The sequence below is a fragment of the Oncorhynchus gorbuscha genome, linkage group LG25 (assembly GCF_021184085.1).
Source record: "Oncorhynchus gorbuscha isolate QuinsamMale2020 ecotype Even-year linkage group LG25, OgorEven_v1.0, whole genome shotgun sequence".
Taxonomy (NCBI): Eukaryota; Metazoa; Chordata; class Actinopteri; order Salmoniformes; family Salmonidae; genus Oncorhynchus; species Oncorhynchus gorbuscha.
This window is the reverse complement of record NC_060197.1, coordinates 25,168,841-25,173,118: the sequence shown is the minus strand read 5'-3', so window position 1 is coordinate 25,173,118 and position 4,278 is coordinate 25,168,841. Positions and strand designations below refer to the sequence as shown.

The 4,278-nt window shown below is 46.8% G+C and overlaps 1 pseudogene; it reads left to right on the top strand.

The window, feature by feature from the left end:
- The first annotated feature begins 1,378 nt into the window (after positions 1-1,378).
- LOC124013599 lies at positions 1,379-3,776 on the top strand (annotated as a pseudogene).
- The last annotated feature ends 502 nt before the right edge of the window (positions 3,777-4,278 follow it).

The window sequence follows — 4,278 nt, the reverse complement described above, 5'->3', positions numbered from 1 at the left end:
TGTGTGTGTGTGTGTGTGTGTGTGGAACTTCCCTTGGCTGTGTCGTGGTCCGTTGTAACATCTGTTTTCATCATGAGGAAAGTGGCTGTTGGCCAAGAGGTACTCCTGCTTTGGGATTGACATTTAGGAATGTCCTCTTTCTGGCACCACGCCAACTAATTACATGTCCCTTGATTTGATTTTCAGAAATGTATAATGAAAGACGGTATGCCAAAATCACATAGCACTTTTCAAGGACCCGAAGGCGACACCTCATCGGGAGTGCACTATTATACTATTACATTATCAAGTGTCTCTTACAGTATGTTGGGCCTCACATGCCAGTTTTGATTCATCCTGTTTGTCTGTCTATGTACAGTAATATTCTTAAGCACTTTGGGGTTTTCTGAATTGGCTAATTGACCTGCCCAATGAATCGGTTTCTAACTTATTTGTCTTGTTTCATATGATAATACTATTCATCCAACAGGTTTGTTTTGTGCCATCCTCTCCTTTTTCTTTTACCTCCATGACTCCATGTTTTTTATTTTTTAGTGAGGCATATATACTGTATATATTTTATATTTTTGAAGTACCTCATGGGAGCAGCACTGATCCAAAAATATGAAACGCTTCACTTTCTGAAGACTTTTGTAGTTCTAGAGACATCACTCCATAGATGCACTACGTCTCCCACGATGCATAGCCTAGCTCAGGCTCAATTGACAAATAACAACACTCTTCTCTCCAACTGAAACAGGCAGACCACGCTCGTCCAAGGCACAGGCAACATGGAGTGAGTTCTGGTTACTTCAACCTTCCAAATAAGTTCTCTAGATGTAGAAGCAGAGACCTTCCGGTATAAACCCTGAAATAGAACCAAAAGCTCTGCTGACACACAAATAGTGTGTGTAAATAGGAGAACCCCCACCCACCTTCCTATGTACAAAACCATTATATATAGATTATGGGCACAGAAAAGTGGAAAGGGCCTGAAGTCCTCCTATGCACAGTCATTGCTGTAAGCAATCATCTAAAGTAGCCGACAAACATAATTAATGGGATGCTTGTTTTAAACAACCAATCATGTGTAGGGGTGTACTGTGTGTGTGTGTGTGTGTGTGTGTGTGTGTGTGTGTGTGTGTGTGTGTGTGTGTGTGTGTGTGTGTGTGTGTGTGTGTGTGTGTGTGTGTGTGTGTGTGTGTGTGTGTGTGTGTGTGTGTGTGTGTGTACGCAGACTCTCAAATCAGGTCCAGTTTATTTTGGAAAGCAGCCCCGTACAGTCACAAAGATGCACATCTCAACTTCTCCGTTCTCTCCCTCTTCCTCTCTCTTTCCTCTCCTTCCTTCATTTCCCCCTCATAAACACACCAGCCGGCCTCTCGCCTCCAGTAGTGTGATGTCCGGCAACGTGACCAACAAGACGGACCCTCGTTCGCTCCGTTCTCGGGTTTTCATCGGGAACCTCAACACACTCCTGGTCACCAAGGCAGACGTGGAGGCCATCTTCAAGTAGGTAGCACGATACTCTGGCTGCTCTCTGCTCCAACATCACCAGCCTCTGTGTATGTGTGTCTTTCGGCGGGGTTGGGATAGAGCAGGAGAATCCAATTCAATGCTGTCCCAGAAGGGCAATTCTTGTGTAGCGGGAAAATATCCAATCGACAGCCACAGATGTACAAAAGACACATTTCCATTCATTGGACAAGAAATGAACTCGTTCTTCTTCAGCAAGTACGGCAAGATTGTGGGCTACTCCGTCCACAAGGGGTTCACATTCGTCCAGTACGCCAACGAGAGGAACGTCCGGGCCGCTGTGGCGGGCGAGGACGGGAGGATGATTGTAGGACAGGTGCTAGGTAAGAACCCAGGCAGCGGTATTCCACTCCTGCTCCCGTGTCCCCACTCTTCCTCCAATATGTTTCCCCTCTCCTAAAGGCATAGTATATGTGGGGACATGTGATAATGTGGATGTTACACCCCCTGTCAAGATATAAATTCTTCTTGATTTTCCCTCTTTTTTTCCCCCTCTGCTCTATTTCTGTCCTTTCTGTATGTCTTCCCCCCCCCCCCCCCCCCAGACATTAACCTCGCTTGTGAACCGAAGCCTCAGAGATTGAAGACGGTTAAACGCTCCGCAGGAGACATGTACAGGTGTACCTCAACTCCTCTCTGTGTGAATAAACAAAAAACTAAATAGGACCTGTACCAAGTGTTTCAGTTGATCTCGCTCACTGTCTCTCTCCCACCACAGACGTCTGTCCGCCCGCCCAGTTCTTCATTTGATTTGGACTATGACTTCCAGAGAGATTATTATGACCTGTAAGTCTTTGGTTCGCCGTTGCCACACACACACTATACTTTAAAAATGGATAGAGAATCTGATATTGTTGCTGTACCTCCTTCTTAAACTGCAGCGTTCTTTTGAGAGATGTTACACATTGAACCCATTACATTTGTAACAGCCTTATGTCGTATAACCTGTGTGTGCGTGTGTGCCTGTTTTGTGTTGCCGTTGTAGCATGTACTCGTACCATTCCCGTGTGCCCCCCCCCCTCCGCCTCCACCCCTGTCCCGGCCGGCGATCCCCTCCAAACATCCCCGGGTCAAGACCCGCTTCTCATCTTCCACCGCCAGGAGCAGCCACAGGACCTCGACCTCACGCACCAGTCAGTGCCACACGCCCACGTGGCATGACAGACGCTTTCGACACTTCCGACATTGATCAAACACACTCGTGCCAACTACACAACGGTATAACTTGATCTCGTCCCTGACACACACTTACCAACTCCAAACTCACTCAGGCCAGTTACCCATTATTCATTTACCCTGTAGACGCATGCATCCATGTTAATTCTCTGGAAGTGACATCCATACCGACTGTAAATGTATGCCTCTGACTCTCTCCTCCTTCCTTCTCTCCTCTCTCTCCCCCCTGTTCCTAACCCAGTGAAGACAGATGACCTGCAGACCATCAAGAGAGAGCTGGCCCAGGTCAAACACAAAGTGGACTACCTGCTGGAGAATCTGGAGCGCCTGGGGAAGGACCACAGCAAGAAGTCCGGTAGGACGTGGACAGACACGAGTGATGGATGTACACTCGTTGCCCACTGCATTTTCAGACATAAATATGCATAACGCAACTAATTTTTGTTTATCAATTAAAATCTCTCTGGCTCTCCCTCTAGACATGGAGAGTAGTGGGAAGCCGGAGACAGGAGGTGTCTCATCTCCTCAACTGCGGAGGGAAGGAGGAAAGTCTAAAGAGGGCGAGAGAGAACCAGTCTCTCAATGACTCAGAAGAGGAGGAGGAAGAGGAGGAGGGAGACCTACTGGAGGAAGAGTAGCTTACATTTTAGCTAGTCATTTAGCGGAAGCTCTTATCCAGAGCGACTTACAGTAAGTAGTAAGTGCATATATTTCCATACTTCGTACTGGTCCCTCTTGGAAATCGAACCCAGAACCCCAGTGTTGCACGTGCTATGCTCTACAAACTGAGCTTGAGAGGGGAAAGGAACTGTGGGGAACGGAGAAGTGCAGATGGAAAGGAGTTGTAGTGTGAAGGAAAACATTGAGGAGGAAGCAGTAGTGCACTACGTTAAAAAAAAGTTTTTTAAACGTTTTTTAAAAGTAGTGCACTATGTAGGGGAAAGGGTGCCATTTGGGAGGCAGGCGGTGTCTCATGTCAGCTCATTGGATCCTGTCGGCAGGTACAGAGTCGAGGAAGGGAGGATAACGATGAGGAAGAAGAAGGAGAGGATGATGGAGATGGCGCCAACGGAGACGATGCTTAAGCAACGCAAACACGCACACAAACCTTGACCAACACACAACAAAATGTGTATAACTGTACATGCCAACACGCACACATACATGGACAGTTGTACTTACTGAGCTCTGTATTCTGTGACGACCCTCCTACTTTGTCTGCCGGATTTTCTCTCTGTTATTTCCTTATTAGGATGCTGGTAGGCGGCGTTGGGAGGGTCGTCAGCTACATGGGAAACACCTGGGCCCGGTGTCTCCCAGGATAAATACACCACTTCCCCATTCATGGAGGGGACTCTCTCCATGCAGACACCTTTATGGATTTTGCTGTGTTTCTTGGTGGTTTTTGGGTTGTTTGCGACAGCATCTTTCAACACCCCGCATTATCACATTCATGCATGTAAAACACTCATTTACACTACTGATTACTGATTACACACACCATTGTATATTTTCCTTAGTTGCTTTAGTTAATAAATATATCTTTTGTTACGCCTTATCTCCACGTTGTCTCCCTTTTGTTACGGG